Source organism: Mustela lutreola, chromosome 6, assembly GCF_030435805.1.
Source record: "Mustela lutreola isolate mMusLut2 chromosome 6, mMusLut2.pri, whole genome shotgun sequence".
Taxonomy (NCBI): domain Eukaryota; kingdom Metazoa; phylum Chordata; class Mammalia; order Carnivora; family Mustelidae; genus Mustela; species Mustela lutreola.
Genome location: NC_081295.1, coordinates 75,308,805 through 75,327,680, shown reverse-complemented (window position 1 = coordinate 75,327,680; position 18,876 = coordinate 75,308,805). Strand labels below are relative to the sequence as shown.

The 18,876-nt window shown below is 41.2% G+C and overlaps 1 protein-coding gene across 8 annotated transcripts in view; it reads left to right on the top strand.

Moving 5' to 3' along the window:
• The first annotated feature begins 19 nt into the window (after positions 1–19).
• The window catches only part of NCOA7 (nuclear receptor coactivator 7), a 160,344-nt gene continuing 141,487 nt past the window's right edge, over positions 20–18,876 (top strand). For 2 of the 8 annotated variants that reach the window (XM_059177643.1, XM_059177637.1), the window contains exon 1: positions 8,631–9,132. The gene's annotated coding sequence lies outside the window, so the exon portion shown is untranslated. Of the gene's footprint in view, positions 212–8,287; positions 8,427–8,610; positions 9,133–18,876 lie in introns of those variants that run through there. The other 6 variants (XM_059177639.1, XM_059177641.1, XM_059177648.1 and 3 more) reach the window with 6 other exon arrangements.

The following is an 18,876-nucleotide window of genomic DNA, read 5'->3' as shown; positions in this document are numbered from 1 at the left end:
ACCCTCATGACACAGGAGCCGAAGGCAACAGGATGTAACTCCACTTTGAAGTGCCAACCGTTCCAGTTGAACAAACGTAACCCCAGAGAACCAGCTCCGCTGCAAGATGGACGGAGGCTTAAGGAAAGCTGATAGCAATTCACCATGAACTTGCTCACAACCTCTGGCCCCACGATGAGTTCCCGCTGTCATCCACCATCGTAGAACTTAGGTGAGCCTCTATTTGAATATTGTTTCTTGTTTTCAGGCAACCCTGAGATGGTTTAGATTATTGATAAAAATTTGTCTAAAATGTTTAATAATGTGCAGGGCGGGGGGGTGCTGGGTGGCTCAGTCCGTTAAGCGTCTGTCCTCCGCTTGTCATGATGTCCTTGTCCTGGGATCAAACGCCGCGTCAGGCTCCCTGGTCAGTGGGGAGCCTGCTTCTCCCTCTCCCTGCTGCTCCCCCTGCTTGCACTCTCTCTCTCTCTGTCAAATAAATAAATAAATAAATAAATCGATAAAATCTTTAATAATAATAATATGCAAGCAGGAAGATTAAACGGATTTTTAAGGGCTGATAAAGATAGTAAAATCACAACAAATTTCTAAACTTAATTATATTTTAAATAGGACACACACTTTCCTCTATCAAGGAATTCTTAGGAAATCAGGTTCAGTAGGTGGAGCTCTTTCCTCTGAATTGCTCGTTATCAGAGCTTAGTAGAACGGGCGCCTGGGTGGCTCAGTGGGTTAAGCTGCTGCCTTCGGCTCGGGTCATGATCTCAGGGTCCTGGGATCGAGTCCCGCATCGGGCTCTCTGCTCAGCGGGGAGCCTGCTGCCTCCTCTCTCTCTGCCTACTTGTGATCTCTCTCTGTCAAATAAATAAATAAAATCTTTAAAAAAAAAAAAAAAAAAAAGAAAAGAATCTGGTTTTGAACAGGAAGACAAAGTGAATATTATTTTTTTAGAATAATTTTAAGTTTTAATAGGCTTAATCACAATATGCTCAAAAGGACAGAAAGGTGCAATAAACACCACCATCCCTCTCTTTTCCCCAGTCACTAATTTCTTCTTCCCAGAGGTAACCAGTGTTAAGTTTCTTCTGTATCCTAGAAACAGTCTATGCATACACAAACTAATATCTCTCTTTTTTCCAACTTTTTATCTTGAAAAATTCCAAACCTACAGAAAATTGCAAGTGTAGGACAATGAACACACATATTCCCTTCATCTGAACCTGTGCTGTCCAATTTAGTAAGACCAGCCCATGTGACTATTGTGGATTGAAATGCAGCTAGCGCAAACTTAAATGTTCTATAGGTGATGACTGCCTACTCGATGTTTGTTTTTTTTTTTAAAGATTATTTATTTATTTATTTGACAGACAGAGATCACAAGTAGGCAGAAAGGCAGGCAGAGAGAGAGGAAGGGAAGCAGGCTCCCTGCTGAGGAGAGAGCCAGATGCGGGGCTGGATCCCAGGACCCTGAGATCATGACCCCAGCCAAAGGCAGCAGCTTAATCCACTAAGCCACCCAGGCACCCTTGCCTACTTGTTTTTTAAGCCTTAATATAGAAGGAAAGAAAAGTAAAATAGCTCAATAGTGTTTACTTTGATTGTTTTTAAATTAGAAATATATCAGGTTGGGGCACCTGGGTGGCTCGTTCGGTTGGGAGGGGTCTCTTGATTTCAGCTGATTGAGTTCATGATCTCGGGGTGATGAGATTGAGCCCCTTGTCCTGACCCACACTTGGCGTTGAGTCAGCTTGGGATTCTCTCTCTCCCTTTCCCTCTTGCCCCTCACACCGCTCAGGTGGGTGCTCTCTCTCTGTCCCTCTCTACATAAAAAAATTTTTTAAAGAAATATATCAGGCTAAAATATCATAAAAATTTATTTCACTTTCTCTTCACTTTTTAAGGTATCTATTAGACTATTTAAACTTATATATGTGCCTTGTATTTTATTTCTATTTTCCAGTACTGATCTAGATTCACCAGTTGTTGATTTTTTGCTATATTCGCTTTCTCTTCATCTTTCTTCTGAAGCATTTGGGGTTAGTTGCAGGCATCGTAATACTTTACTTTTAAATACTTTATCCTGTATTTCCTAAGGACAAGGAATACAATTATCACATTTAGGTAATTTAAAGGTAATACAATATTATTCTTTATTATACAGTTAAAAACTAATGTTTCACTTGTCAAAATAACACTTCTTAGACTTTTAAGATTCTGAAACCATTATTCCGGAATAATTCTGAAACAATTCCCAATTTTTCTTAACAATATTGATCTTTTTGAATCGTGAAAGACAGTTCTTTCAGAACTGAATTTATCAATTCAGATAAATATCTCTTTTGAAAAGAAAAGAACCTTAAATTATGTGTCCTTCTCAGTACATGACGTCAGAATGGCATAATGCTGATGTATCATATTGTCTATCATGGTCAATGTTGTAGGCAGAATAATAGCCCCCACAGGGATGTCCCCCATCCTAATCTCTAGAACACATGAATCTGTTACTTTACATGGCAATAGGAACTTTGCAGATGTAATTAAGGATTCTGAGACACAGGAAAGTTATCCTGGATTCTCTGAGGGGGTCCAAAATCATCACAAGCGTCCGTATAAGTGAAGGAGAGAGGTAGGAGAGTTAGTGTCCCAGTGATGTGGTCTGAAGAAAACTCAACCTACCTTTGTTGGCTTTGAAGAAGGGGAAGAGGACCTTGAGCCGAGGGATTCAGGTGGCCTCTGGAAGCTGAAAAAGGCAAGGAAGCAGATTCTTCACTTGAGCCTCCAGAAAGAAAACAGCCCTCCCAACACCTAGATTTTATCCTAGTAAGACCCAATGCCAGACTTCCGGATTATAGAATTGTAGGATAATACATTTGTGTTGTTTTAAGCCATTGAGTTTGTGCTAATTTTTTTACAGTAGGAAACATATAGTAAATTCAAGCATTTGGTTAAGGTGCCCACCATGCTTTGAGAATATATGAATCTTCTGTTCCTCAGTAAACTTTCACCCACTGACAATCTTTGCTTGAATCAATTATTACCGTGGTAATTGCAAAATGGTGTTTTCATTTTATTTTTCTCTTGTAAATAACTTCCCTTTCTCTTCTTTCTCTTTTTATTCTCTAATTTTGAAATATCAGACTGGACTCATATATTCTTTTTCTGTTTTTATTCAGTGTGTTATAATGCAGCACTGTCATTTTTCTTAATAATTAAATTGTCCCAAATTTGGCCAGAGGAGTCCCTTTAAGTTTGCTCCCGTATTCTTTTGATATATTTTTGAGCACTTTACCTTCTGTCCCAAGACGGTTCAGGCACACCCTGCAGTTTATAGACTGGCTTAGAGAGAATTAAGGTCTTTATGCATATCTTTTCTTTTTTAATCTCTTTGTTTTATTTTTACACAAAGAGGGACATACTCTACATACTTTTTCTAACTTCTTAAAATTAATATCTTTTAAAAGAGGGACATTCTTTACATAAAAACTTTTCTCATTACTTTTGATATATCATATATCATATATCATATTCCACTATTTAGGTATTTTATTAAAGCAGTTCATATCAGTCATTTAGATTATTTCCAATCTTCTTCTTTTACCAAAGTACTAATATGAATAACTTGGCCCAACATAATTTGGCATTTAGTTTTTACAGATTTGCTCCAATTTCTTATAGAGTGCCGATTTCTGATTTAAAAATGTTGCTATATATTGGAAGAAAAATCATTGTATCCCATTCAAAGTCACTTATAATTTATTGACAAATTTATTTTTCAATTTGATTTCAGTCTGACTCAGCTATTCTTCTGTTCATTAATTTGTTCATTTATTAAACAAATATTTATTCACTAATATATGGCAGGGACTGTATTAGGCACGGACTATGTTAGGCACGAAGGACATCAAGATGAACAAAATGGGATTCCTGACCTTGAAGTTCAGTCTGGTAGGGTTCAAGTAAATAAGGAATTACAGTAGAGTAGTGGATATTAAGAGACATGTAGGACTATACTTTAATAAATATATTTAATAGATTAAAAATGTGCCACTCATCATGCATACTTTACTGATGGGAATGTAAAATGGTACAGCTACTCTGGAAAATAATTTGGCAGTTTCTTATAAAACTAAACATGCACTTATCATCTGACCCGTCACTTGTGCTCTTGGGAACTTATCCCAGAGAAATGAAAACTCGTGTTTACACAAAGTCTGTCCACAAATGTTTATAGCAGCTTTTTTTTTATAATAAGCCCAAACTGGAAACCACAAAAATATTCTTCAGTGGGTGAACAGTTAAACTGTGGTACATCCATACCATGGAATACGTATCAAAAAAGGGAACAAACCATCAATCCACATAACAACGTGGGTGGATCCCAAGGGAGTTATGAAAAAAAAATCTAAAAAGTTACATACAGTATGATTCCTTTTATATAGTGTTTTTTAAATTTTAGAGATGAGAAGGGATGAGTGATTTGCAGGAATCAGAGATGTGGTGGAGAGGAAGATGGATGCAATTGTAAGGAAGCAGGTCACGAGAGCTTTGTGGAACTAGAGCAGTCCTGTGTCTTATTGGGATAATCTGTACAGATGATACAATTGCATAAGACACACAAACACAAAAGAGAATATGTAAAACTGATGAAATACAAATAAGCTTGAAAGATCGTACCTGTGTCATTTTTCTGATTTTGATGTTGTACTGGAGTTACCCAAGATGTTACCATGGAGGGACAACTGGAGCTGTGGGAGAGGGGCAAGGGGAAACCTGGGACTTCCATATATATTTTTTTTCAATTGTGAATCTATAGTTACGTCCTTTGAAAAAAACCCTTTTCAGTTCATTGCACTGTAAATTTCTTTCATCTAATGAATCCAAGGCAACAACTACCAGTTCTTTTTAGGGGTTCATTTCAGAATTTTAAATTATATCTTAGCTGCAGTGTCTTTGTACCAGCTTATTTGACTAAGTTTTCCAGAAAATGTAAAAAAACATGTAATGAATTCTCAAGCTACTGAACAGACTTTCCAGCAGAAATAAAGCGGCAGAAACTCTCCAAGAGCAGATAATTTTTTTTAATGAACTGTGACTTTAAAAAAAGAGCAAATTTGTTGGGCTTGATATAAATAATCAGCCTTTCGTTTTGCATGCTGACAGGCGACCAGACAGCAGTCCATTTCCACAGATGTCATTAGCATTTACTTCCCTTTGGAACTCCTGTGTCTCAACCAGCTCAAGTCAGGCATGTGAAAGGACATGTTTCTCTGCTAGGAAGAGAGGGATAGGTTTAACCATTAAGAGTGAACTTTCTTGGTGCCAGCAGACTAAACTCATCACCCAATACACAAATCTTTTCTCCAATACCTTGAAAGAGAAAACCTCCAAAGGAGTTTCAGTTCTTTCAGTGGTTGAGAGCTCATTGCTTATCCAATGAGGCTTTCATTATGGCAAACTATTAGAGCAGTATTTGCTGATGTTCCTGGAATTCCAGTTCAAGGAAAGGTAACCAGTGAGTGTTGTGCTTAAAAAACAGACACACTCCTGTACCCCTGGGGATAAAAATACATTATATGTTTATTAAGAAAAAAAAAAAAAAACAGACACACTAGGGGCACATCGGTAGCTCAGTTGGTTGAGCTTCTATCTGATTCTTGATTTCACTGAGGTCAAGTGCTCAGGGTCATAAGACTGAGCCCCCACCTTGGCCTCAGCATGGATTCTGCTTAAGATTCTCCCCTCTCCCTCCACTCCTACCCCCATGCCTCAGTGTGGGCATATGCTCTCCCTCCCTTGGGGGAAAAAAAAAGACACACTAGCCACACTTCATTACAAAATTATTTTTTTTTTGTTTTTCCTTTTTAAATTTAAATTCAATTAATTAACAAATAATGTATTGTTTCAGGGGTACAGCTCTGTGATTCATCAGTCTTATATAATACCCAGTGATCATTACAATACATACCCTCTCCAGTGTTCATCATCCAGTTACCCGATCCCTCCACGCCTCTCCTTACAAAATGATATTTAGATACATACATAAGAAAAATACTGCACATATTTGCAGTGACAGTTGCTGTTGTTTGTTGATGTTTCTCAAAGCCTCCCCAGACTGGACTGAGCCTGGAGCCTGTGGCAGGGCTTGATCTCACAACCTTGGGATCATGACCTGAGCTGAAATCCAGAATTGGAAGCTTAACTGACTGAGCCACTCAGGCACCCAAAGGATACAACTTTTAAGAAAGAAAACCTTTACTATAATAACGTATAAGAGTCATAGCTAACTTTTCTTGGTCCTATTCTAAGTCTAAGCATCATTCATGGATTACCTCATTTAATCTCTATATCCATCCTATAAAGTTGATACTATTATCTCCTTTTTACAGATAAAGCAACAGAGGTTAAGCAACATATCCTATGTCAGCACAGGTAGAGCTATAGTCTGAGATCAGAGCCTGAATTCTTAAGAGACTGCCATGTTCTTAAACAGTACATGTTCTATTGAGGTTCAATCTTTAGTGTACTAAGATTTCTCAAATTATGTTATGTATTCCATCTTATCTCCCAATTAAAATTTTACCTTCTATTTAGAGTGGCACTGCCCAGAATAATTTTTTTTATAATACTGGAGATGATCTATTCTATCTAAAAGAGTAGTCCCTAGCCATGTGTAGCTCTTCAGCATTTGAAGTGTGGCTAGTGTAATGAAAAAATACATTTTTAAGTTAAATTTAAGTGGCCATATGTAGCTAGTGTTGGACAGTACATATCTACTAGGGGATAAGGAAATTATTTTTTTTTTCCTCTGGTGTCTCTCTCCAGAAGGACAGGGCTTGGGCCAATCAATAAACGTTAAATTAATGAGAAGGAACTAGTGATGAATCTTTTTTTTTTTTTAAAGATTTTATTTATTCCTTTGACAAAGACAGATCAGAAGTAGGCAGAGAGGAAGGCAGAGAGAGGAGGAAGCAGGCTCCCTGCCAAGCAGAGAGCCCGATACGGGACTCGATCCCAGGACCCTGAGATCATGACCTGAGCTGAAGGCAGAGGCTTTAACCCACTGAGCCACCCAGGAACCCTAGTGATGAATCTTTAAGGGTAATTTTTCTCTACGTCTAAGCTGGGGAGCAGAAATCTCTATTATACCAGGACGGATAGTCAATAATTGCCACTCAATGAACATTTCTACAAATGTCCTATAAACTGCATTCTAAGGCACACTTCTTTATAAACATGTTAGAGTAAGCAACTGCTAAATTCTCATGAAGTGACTTCATTCTGTCCTTATGCATCACCTATATACATGAATATTTCTATAATTGGGTTATTCTGCATTTGGGAGGAAATATCATGAATAATAATAGGTATCTTTTGAATATAAACTGTAGCTATCAGAGTCCTCAAAGTGGAGAAGTCATGAGCCACTGTTTTCCTGACTCCTAAGCAGTTCAGCTTCTACCCTGCTCCACATGGAACTCCTCTCAAGAAGACTTAGCGATTTTATCAGATTGTACTCCTACGGAACATGTCTTATCTTAGCCATTAAAAAAAAATGTTAGATTTCAACATCATAAAAGCACTCATCAAACAAGTGTGAGAATGGCTAAGTTTCTCTGGAGATCTCAAACAATGTTCTTTTTGATTCAATAAAATCAGCTCTTTGTATTTTAAGAGTCTAATTTTTCCCTTGAAAATAATTTGCAAATTACTGCAATTGCCTAAAGATATAAACCGGATGTCCAATTTTATATATGTTTAGTTCAGAATTGGACAATTATTCCATACCTTGCAAGACAGTATAACGTGACCACTTGCAACTGAAATGCCCAAGCCCGTAAGCGGCATCAACAACCCAAAGGAGGCCACTATCTAGTGTGCTTTGTGTATGGCCTCTGACATACCAGTGTTATCAGACCAGCTGCAGACTCTGCCTTGACTTTTTTTTCCCCGTATGTGTAAGGGTAAAACTCAAGGCCAAATCCTCCTAGTCATCTTGCAGTGCTGGTCATGGGACCAAAGAGCAAAGAGCTCCCAAGAAGGGATGGGAAGCTCACCAGCACTGCCCCGTTGCTGATGCAAATCCTCCCAACCAAGGCTCTCTAGGATCTCTGCCAAGACTCGGCCTGGAAAATCCAATAGCTACGTCCCTACTGCTGTACTGATTGCAATTTGGCAGCATCCGGGATGCTGTACCAGGTCGGGAGCGGGAGGGGGGGGAGATGGTGGGCCCCTTTGAGAAACGTAAAGCCGGAAAGGACAGAAGGATGACTTTATTGTGGCCAGCGGTCCCCAAGCTGGACGGAAACTCAAGGCTTTAAAACTCGGAGAGACGGCTTTATAACTCCAGCTCTGCTCTCAAAGCTTCACTTTCCGCGAAGAGTGGTGGTCGTGGCGAGCCAGCTGTAGGGGATGCGGCCCGGGGCGAGGTAAGACGACCCTCCTAGACTGCGCCGCCCCGCGTCCGGCCGCCCGGGTAGCAGCGAGCTCCCTCTCGGACGCGTCACAATGGGCCGAGGCCTGCGGAGGCCGCGCGCGCAGCTCTCCGGGGCGGAGCCGCCCGGCCAGGGCCGGGGCTGTGTCGGGGCCGCGGAGGCTGCGGCAGCCGAGGGGTGGCGGGGGTACTCAGCCTTCCAGCTCGGAGGTGGCCGGGGCGGGGAGGATGCCGCAACCCAAGCCGCCGAGCCCCGCCGCGGAGCTTCCTGGCCCCCGCCGCTGCGGAGGGGCGCAGAGCGTGGCGCGGGCCGGGCGGAGCTAGAGGCGGGCGTCTGCACCGCGTCGCGCCACCCGCAGTTCCCCGCCTCCGGCCGGGCCCGCGAGCCTGTCGCGGCCGATGCCCTGACCGCGGGCGCAGCTGCAGGGTTGGCAAGGTGCCGCGCTCGGGGAGAGGACTGAGGAGTCCTGGCGGCGCCCGAGTCCACCAGCTCCGGACGCCGGTCCCCGGGGGCGCGCGCCTCGGCGCTCCTCCCTCCCGCCACTGCTCCTCCTAGCCGCACGAACCTCCCCCGACCCCTCCTTCCCCCACCCTAGAGGATGCGCTCCCCCGCGCCGAGCTGCAGAGGCCACCGCTCCCAGAAATGCGTGCGCCCGATCCCCTTCTCCCGGACCCGAGGAGTCGGCGCCCCCGCCCTGTAGGTAGGTGGGTGAGGCGGGGACCAGCCCTAGCCGCCGGCCGCAGCTGATGCTGGCGTTGGGGAGAGGCGGGCGGGGGGCCCCGGGGCCAGGACCCACCAAACTTGCCTCCCGCCCAGGCTCGGGAGAGCGCTCGAAGGTGTGCTAATGGCGCTGGGCGCAGACCCGGTGAACCTGACAACCTCTCCTGGAGCTCGGAAGGCCGAGTGGTGGCGAAGGAGAGCTTGACCCTTTCCCCGCCCGCCCAGCTCCCTCCCGGCCCGGTGGGCTGCGTGCGGCGGGCGGGGGTGGGGAGGACAGGAGGGCTAGTGGTTTATTTGGGGGCCGGGGGGTGGGGGGGTAGGGAGGAGTACCGTTGGATTTTCAGCTGCTCAGGTAAAAATATGTCACAGTAATGTTTCGACTGAATGAGCAGATGCTTTCTTCCTGTTTTAGCTAAACGTGTAGCCACGCAAAGCGTTATTTTAGCAGCGCGTAGAAGTAGCCGGGGATTTTTGTTCATTTCGGAACCCGCTGTGTGCTGTATACAGTTGGTGATCGCTCAGTCCCTTACAGGCAACGTTTGGTACCAGTTAGGGAAGGCCCTTCGAGAAGTTAAGATTTTTCCGGAGCTACGTGAGGCTGGGGTATTCTGGTGATGCCTACTCGGGAACCTCCTGCTTTCCCTAAAGGGATGTGTTTTTAGAGTGGCAAGTTGGATACAGGTGTCGGGAGTTGAGAATCTGCTGGAAGGATGCACCCAGGCGGCCAGCAGAGGCAGCCTTGGGCACAGCCTAGCGTCCAGCTAGGTGTTACGGTTCGTTTTTTTGAGAAACTGGTTTATGAATTCTTTCTTTTCCCCCAGGTGTGAAGTTCATACGTCAGGGTTTTGGCAAGATTATCTCTTCACGCGCTTTTTTTTTTAAATTTAATTTTATATTAAGCAAGAAGATTAAGAGTTTTGGAAAGTAGATCGTTGTGAACTCCAATTTTATATTAATGTATTAAGGTTTAGAGCTTTGGAAAATGAGCTAATGTCATCTCCAGGAGGACAGAATCTTGTTCAGTTCTGTAATCCTCTGCGTCTGATGCATGCTGGGTGCTCATTAGTTATTTGTTGAATAAATTGTGTTCCAGGCTTCATCTAAAGACAGTTTAGGATTACTCTGTATTTGTCCTGCGGCTCTTGAAGTTTAACTGGATTTTTAAAAATTGCCCGTTTTTGGAAAGGGTCAGATTGTCTTTACATTTAAATATGAATTTTGGCATTCTTCGGACCACATGCTTTTTTTTAAAAAAATTGTGTTATTAAATGAAGTAATTCTCCTCACCCCCTAATAGAAGTGCATTTCATGTCTCAGCTCGCAGATTTTCTAGTCTGGTAATCAAACATATTTCTATTAAACTCTCAAACACAATTTCAAAAATACAATTCATGTTTACAAGAAAATTCTGTTATTCCAGAGGTAACAGTGTTTTGGTTACTAAGTGACATATTAATTCTGTTTAGACTTGAGTTGTAGATGATCTATTTATAATGTATTTTATTACATGTAAAAGTAAAAGTAAAGCATTAGGGGTGTCCGTGGTTCCTAAATGATTTAGAATGTATGGTATAGATACATATTTTCAACTCTGCAGGCTTTCCTTAGTGTATAAGCATATCAATTTCCAAATTTGACAGTTTGCATGCGTTGGTAGTACAGTGATGGACATAGCTGCCTTCCACATTTCATAATTTGGAAATCAGGGTTTTGGAAGATTCAGTGTCTTTTTGCTTTTAAATTCTATGTTATCTTGAAAGGGTCAAGGATCACTGCATCATTTTTCATTTGCTTTATTTTTGCACTGTGAGATTTCCTGTTTTGATTTTGTTTTTATTTCCCTGTTATGTAAGCTTTATGAATCAGTATTAATCTTTCTCCAGTAACTTTGTATAACGCAATTATCTGGGAGTGGTCCAGTCTTTTTATTCTCTTCCCTTTTTTCTTTACCTTTTTGGTCATTTTATTATTACTGGTTTTTAAGAATTTATTTTTAAGTAATCTCTACACCCCACATGGGGCTTGAATTCACACCCCCCAAGATCAAGTGTTGCATTCTCCATAGGCTGAGCCAGCCAGGTGTCCCTTTTTGTCATTTTAATACCTTGCCACTATCCTCACTATATATTACCCCAAAGAATTATTTTCATAAAAGGACAGCAAGCCATAGTTTATTATTATTGTTTCTCCATCGTACTTAGGCCTTTCCTACATGGTGAGGAGATCACACTTTTGTGTAAAAGGTGGTAAGATTGGGGGAACCAACAGTGGGAGGGAACATATGGAAAACATTACAGTTTATTAAAGTGCAGCAAAAGTGCTCCCCCAAATAAAGAGAGTTACATTTTATACATCTTACATTTGTGATCAAGAATATTGAGCAGTGGGCGCCTGGGTGGCTGAGTCGTTGGGTGTCTGCCTTTGGCTCAGGTCATGGTTTCAGGGTCCTGGGATCAAGGCCCACATTGGGCTTCCTGTTCAGCGGGAAGCCTGCTTCTCCCTCTCCCACTCCCCCTGCTTGTGTTCCCTCTCTGTGTCTTTCTGTGTCAAATAAATAAATAAAATCTTAAAAAAAAATATTGAGCAGTTAATTCACATTGTTTTACTTGTTCTTTAATATCTCAAAAGAGCCCTCCCCTGTGGTTACAGTAAACTCTTTCTACTTTGTTGCAGATAATAAACATTTGTTCATTTGACAAATAGAAATTGAGTACTTAGGCTGTGCTGACACTCTTGGCCTTGAAACCAGTCAAGTAAGAGCTAGTTTTTAATCTCAGAATGGGAGAGGAATTTTTCTGTGTGTGTCCTTCATCCAAATGCGCAATGCCTCTGTGATTGGATGACTCACTCTCAGGGCCCTGTTGGGTGAGCCCCCAACACCCTGTCTCCATATGCGCCACTGGAATGCAATTCTAAGACCAGGTATAGTCTCTCCTCTCTTTCTGTATCTTTCCTAAGGTTTGTTGCCAAAACCTCTATCCCTTCTTTGCTAAATGTTATTTACTGTCCTTTTTTTTTTTAAATACCAGCCCATAACTTTTGTTGTTGTTCTTTACATCTGGTGGGATCCACTCAATTTACATATGTTGAAACCAGAATTGTTATAATTGCAGAGAAAGTATGGAAAGGAAAATTTGTATGACCTCGAATTTCAAATATGGAGAGGTGGTGGTTGAAGAATAGTTGTTGTCTACTAATCTCTTCTGAACAGTGGCGTAGAATGCCTTTATTTCTGCACATGCCAGAGAATATCAGTTGTCAGCTCATAAATTTGATCTGAATCTTAATGGAGAGAAATGATGGTTCTAGAACGTTGGCGGAATAAAGGCCATAAGCTCCACCCATTCCATTCCAGTTCTAGATGTTAGACTGGGAGTCTAGCGAAATTTTCAGAAATGAGTACATTGGTGACCTTGTTTTGCATCTTTTGTAACCCCACCCCACGCCCAATTGTGCACATGTGGAGGGTTCTACTAATAATAGGCGTCACAAGGAACCTGCTGTTAGGTTACTTAAGAGATGTGGTTACCAAGATCATTGTTCCTTTTGCAGCTCTTGTGTGAAGACCCAGGCAAGTTCCGTTTAGCGATAGAGGACAAAGAAAAGCTTTACTTTACCTGCACAAATGTGGTGTGCCTTTTTTTCACAGTGCAAATCTAGCATCAGCTAATTGATGATATTTCCCTTTCTGATTTGGCAACTAGCAAATGCAGAATCAAATTTGCAACTAGATTTTAATAACCCTATAAAAACCTATGACCTAATACTGATGTTCTAACTTACCTTTGATACTGAGCTTCTGTTCTACTTTGTTTTTCTTTATTCTGATTTTTATCTAATTTTATTTTTCCACTATATTGAATTTATTATTTAAAGCTGACTCATATCCTTTGTGAAACAAGGCAAAACATAATACATAAAACCAAATGAAAACATTTGCAGAATTGATCTCTAAACACATGTTTTTGATTAGCAAGTTTAATCAATTCCATTCAATGTGTTTTGAATAAATATTGAAGTTTAGTATATTTGAGGTTCTATATCCACATGGAAAACAGTGTTCTTTAGTTTCACAAAACTAAGTTCCACTCACGTGTGTTTGAACTTAGATAGCTGAATGGAAAACAATGTTCCATAGTTTTGCAAAATTAAATTCCATTTATTTTGTAATATTAAGTTATATCCACTTACCACCAATTTAAAAATTGCTCAAATCATTAAGTTTAAGTCAGTTATTTCTGGAATCTATCTTATGTGGCTTGTTAGGCCGAACAGGAGATTCATTCCATATAACTTAATTAAAGTCATTTTTAGCCCCGGGCGTTAGCCTAAACTTGCTTAACACTCACCACACCAAACCTCAAATCTGACCTCTTTCGTATCAGTTATTTATTTGATTCATCTCTGTTTTAATGAATCAGATTTATAGATTCTTCTTTGTGTCTCATTTATTTACCATAAAATAGTTGTTAGTTAATTGTTAATAGTTTAGTTAATTGACTAAAATTTCTTCATTCTGGTATTTTGACAGCTACCTGTTAAGTTGGCTGAATGTAACCAGGTATTTACATTTATATGATACCAAGTGCTGTTTGATAACAGAATCACCCAGATCAAAAGAGAGATTGGCGCTTCTTAAGGTTCACTCATGGGTGTGGTACAGGAGACTTTGGGGAAAAGTAATCTGAATTCAAAAGGGAATGTGAAACCTTAGCATCCTTCGAAGAGAGATGTGGGCAGATTTTTACACAGAAGCATTTCATTTCAATAACCTCTATTGTCTTTTTCAAAATTTATTTTTGTGGCACTTAATACCTTCACGTGATTCAGAAGGTGCAAATGGGTATATAATAAAAGGACTCTCTCGTCCTCTTGCCCCAGTTACGTGCTTCCACTATCCACTGGTGACCAGTGCAGTCTCTTAAGTGGGAATCCTCCGGTGACATTTGATGTATACACAAGCAAATAGGAATATTCGGCCGGTTTGTTACATCTCCCTACTATTTCTCGAAGTCCCTTCTCTCCATTCCCACTGCCCTTGTTTAGTTCCTCAGATGCTTTGGACTGTTGCCTGCATTTTACTTTCTGCCACATCTCAGCTCTCCACTTTGCAGCCAGCCTGCCTTCTCAGCTTTCCTCTGAGGACCATCCTACACGGGAAGGAGTCTGCTGGAGATCTTAGCGGTCTCTGGGGCTCTGAGGAATTCATCTGTTGCCCCCTGTACCTCCCTGTCATGCCCTTGACCCGCATTTTTCTTCACTGCCCCATTACCCCTGCCCCAAATTATGGACCCTTGATAAAAATCTGATAAAAGTTCACGGTCCCATCACACACCACACACCATTTTGCCTGCACGTCCTTGTGTATGGATCGCAAGTTAAGAATCTCTGCTGTCATACAAAACTGCTTGTCACTTCTGGAACATGCATAGCATACGATTTTCCTTCTCCATGCTCTTCCCTCTTCTTGGAATTCTTTGTGCTCCCGTTTTCCTTAGCGAGTCACACCCAGGTCTGGTGTCTTCTCTAGGGGCCATTTTTAGTTGACACTCCATAAACTCACAGAGACTATCCCGTGTAATTTAGTGCCCCAAATCAGTTTCCATACTGGGAATAGGCATTTCTCATATACAACAAAATTGCTTTTCTAGTAGAAATTAACTCTGATTTTGAATAACATGCTAAGATTGATTTAAAAAAAAAAACAAAAAAACCAGAACACCCAGGTTGAAGCTTTTATTTAACCATTCATCCCTCTTCTACTCTTTCCCCCAGTCCCCCAGTAGAATACATGCCTGCATCATTTTCTCTAGCATCCTGCCTTCTCTAATTCTCTCTCAAATGTTGTGTTAACACTCATTCGAAATAACGTTCGTATTTATTATGGCCCTCATCTCGGAGAGCGTCTTTGATGCCTCTGCCCTCGGGTTTCCCTCTGCAGTTGGTACACAGAGTGGCAAAAACTTCCAAATAGGGTGCCATTAAACATTGACCCTGACAGATGACATGAACCATCTGGAGAGAATGGTCTATCCAAAGAAGTGACTCCTATACATGCGAATGAGGTATTTTTTAATTCCAAGCCAAGTAATCAGGGTGTCCTGTGTGCTCAGTTTTATTGCAGTGTGCCTGGCACGAGGTTGTTCGCTGTTGACTGATTAACAGAGGATTTAGAGAGTAGGACTATAATAGTGTTTGTTCAGCACTGTTCATGTGGAATCTTGACTGGTGGATGATTCTGGTCATTAATCAGGTATGCCTTGTAGAGTAGGAAAAATGCACGAGATGACTTTGTAGGTATGAGATCCTTCAAGATCTTTCATTTTCCTGCTGAAATTTGACTTCACTAAGCGAACATCAGATTTACTGATTTGTTTCCTCAGGCATGTTGATCCTAGGGTGTCCTGAGGGGTAGTAAAGAGTATTCTAGCCGTTGGATAAGAACAGTCCCTGCTGTATGATGATATTAAAGCAGTTTTGTGCCATTAGTATGTTGGGAGGGCCTGCTCAGTTGTGGGAGTTAAAACTGAGCCCTCCTCCCAAGGTCCTGGTGATTCCCTCAACATACTGCCTCTCTTTTGGGTCCCACTGAAACAGCTTGTGAGCAGCTCTCTGATATCTCAAATCGTAACACTTTGCAAGTAGTTTCAATTTAAAACACCTTAACTCTTTAAAGAGTATTCTAGTAAGGAATTGTTTTAGTCCATTCAGGCTGCTGTAACAAAATACCATACGCTGGAAGGCTTATACATGGCAACATTTTTTGCTTACAGTTCTGGAGACTTGGACGTTGGAGATCAGGGTGTCAGCATGGTTGAGCCACATGTGGCAAGACCTCTCTCCCAGCTTGTGGACTGCTGACATCTCCTCGTATTCTTACACGGTGGAGGGAGCTAGGAGTCTTTCCAGGACCTGTTTTATGAGGGCACTGATCCCGCTGATGAGGGGGCTGGTCTGACCCCATGACCTAATCATATCCCAAGGGCCCCACCTAATACTATTACCTGGGCATTAGGTTTCCAATGTATGAATTTGGGGGTGGGGGACATAGTCTATAGCAGGAAGAGCAAATTCAGAAAACAGTAACTGCAAATAGCCAAGACAGGAAAACATATTCAACTTCATTGACCCAAAGAAATGCAGGTTGAAATTAGATTTTAAAAGTCCATAACGGTGCTGGCAAAGTTGAGGTTGGGTCATAGTCCTTTCTCATGAAGGGTGAGAGGGTCTGTTGGTATACTTTAGATTGAGAACAGTTCAGCTAGTTAAATTTTTTGGCATCAGTGGTTCTAAGAGTACATCCTAAGCGAATCAGGAATGAGGCTCAATTTCAGCAGACACCAATTTCAGCAATCAGCATAGTGTCTGGGGGGTTGCGGGGAGGGGGCATGTGGAATGGTCAGGGGTTATGAGGAGGGATACAGGAGCGAGTTTTCTGGCTTGGAACCCTCTCCCACCATTTACCAGCTATGTGAACTTAGGCAAGTTAATTTCTCCTTGATTTTCTCATCTATAAAATGAAGAGAATATCATGTACCTCCCACATGGTATTGAGAATTAGATGGATTAATATATGTTAAGTCCTGTCACAGAGTAAGCAACTGCAGTAATTATAATTAAGGGCGATAGTTGGAGAATTTGAGACAAATCCAACAGTGGAGTCATTTTTTAAGTGATAGTATATAGTTTACCAAAACATATGCACAAAAGGATCCTAATTTGATTTTAAAATGCACCTGCGTGGAAGAAAAGACAGGAAAGTGACAAAATAGTAGAGCTTTTTCCCCACTGATGGGATCATAAGCAATTTCTGTTTTTCACATTTGTATTATCCATATATATTATAATGATACTTGTTAGAAACTACTAAAATTAAGGTGTCCTAGGATTCTTATATTCTCAACTTTTCTTTACCAAATGCATATTCATTTTGACATATTTTACTTTCTCTTCCTCCTTTCAAAGCTACTAATATTTCACTTCCCCAACATTTTCACCCACGTGCCATCTGCTTCATATTTTCTTGCATGTTGCTTGCTTGTTTTGGGTATAGATTAGCCCCAAGGCTAGTTCTTCAAGAATAAGTAGACCAAATAAAATGATTGATGACATTCTGGTGGTGGCGGCTTTCTCATGGAAGCTTAAGCAAGAAAATGCAGCTCAGGTTGTGTATTGTCTCCACATTGCAGGCACTCCTCCCTATCTCCCACTGCCCACCTGAATGAACTTGGCGCCCCAGTACCCCTTTCACACACTTGCTTTTTGACTGCCCCCTTTATCTGACATTTCCTTGCTCATTTCTTCCTTTAAACCCAACATTCTGCATAATGTTGATGCTTAATTCCATGAACACTTCCCAGGACATCTACTCTACTCCTAATTTTAGTTATTTTGTCACTTAACTCTTTGTACCACAAATTAAACATTTGCTGCTTTATGGCTTAGTTGTTCTTACAGTAAGCTGATAGGACTGTGTTTTATATTACTCTGTGGCTTTCAGTTTTCTAGCAGTGTTAGTCACATATATGCACATGGGACACAGGAAGATTGGGTGTTGTTGGGTTGACAGTGTTCTTAAGACATGATTTATGAGTTTTCTGTTCCATCTTTCCTTTGTCCAATCTTCTCCTTACTTTCTTTTCAAAATCAGAATGTTACCTCATTTGGTTCTCTGAGTCTTATAAATATTTACCTGAAGTTTTGGTAATAGATTTTCATTCTTAAAGCCTAAAAACTAAAGAGCTCAATTGCAGAGAACACCATGATTAGCATGGGGCATCATGAGCAATCAGTTAGAAAACCTTACAAGATGGGGACCTGGGTGGCTCAGTTGGTTAGGCATCTGCCTTCAGCTCTGGTCCTGATCCCCCTCTTCCCTGCTCTGCAGGGAGTCTGCTTCTCCATTTCCCCGCCCCCTATCCCTCATGAATAAATAAGTAAATAAAATCTTTAACAACAACAAAACCAAAATGGTATAAGATATGTTAGATATAATATTACAAGCTCTAACTAAGATATGCCTAAGTAAGCACAGGAAACCTGGCAGCATGAGGTGGTTAGACTGAAATCGCCCAAGAATGATAAAAGTAGCATAAAACGTGGGGATGCAGCATTCTCAGGATATTTCAAAACCCTTTTTATGTTAAGTGTTTTCCTTGATAATCAGGTCAGTTCTTTGTCCCCCTATTCAAATAAGCTATGCTTAAGTTATCTCCTAGGTACAAATGTTAATTAACTGGGGGTGGGGGCCTTTAGTCTAATACTCAAAAAATTTTACCAGTGTTCTCAATTACTTGCTCACGTTTCTTTAAGTTACAAGAGGAAGTGACAGAATAGCTCTGGTGGGAAAGTAGCATTTTCCATGCAGTATTCTTTTGGAACAGGGCTAGTGTATACAATTTAAAATAAGTGAGTTAGTTTCTTGGGGCTGCCCTGACAATGCAGCCCAAACTGGGTAGCTGAAAACAAGAGAGATTCATTGTGTTGTGATTCTGGAGACAGTCTAAAATCCAGGTGTTGGTGGAGACATGACCTCAGTGAAACTTCAGAGAAATCCTCCCTTGCCTCTTCTGGCTTCTGGAGATTTGCTGGCTGTCCTTGACATCCTTGGCTTGCAACTGCATCACCCTAATCTCTGGTTCTTTTGTCCCCTGGTGTTCTCCCTGTGTATCTCTGGCTTCATATGGCCATCTTCTTCTTCTTCTTTTTTTTTTTTTTTTAAGAT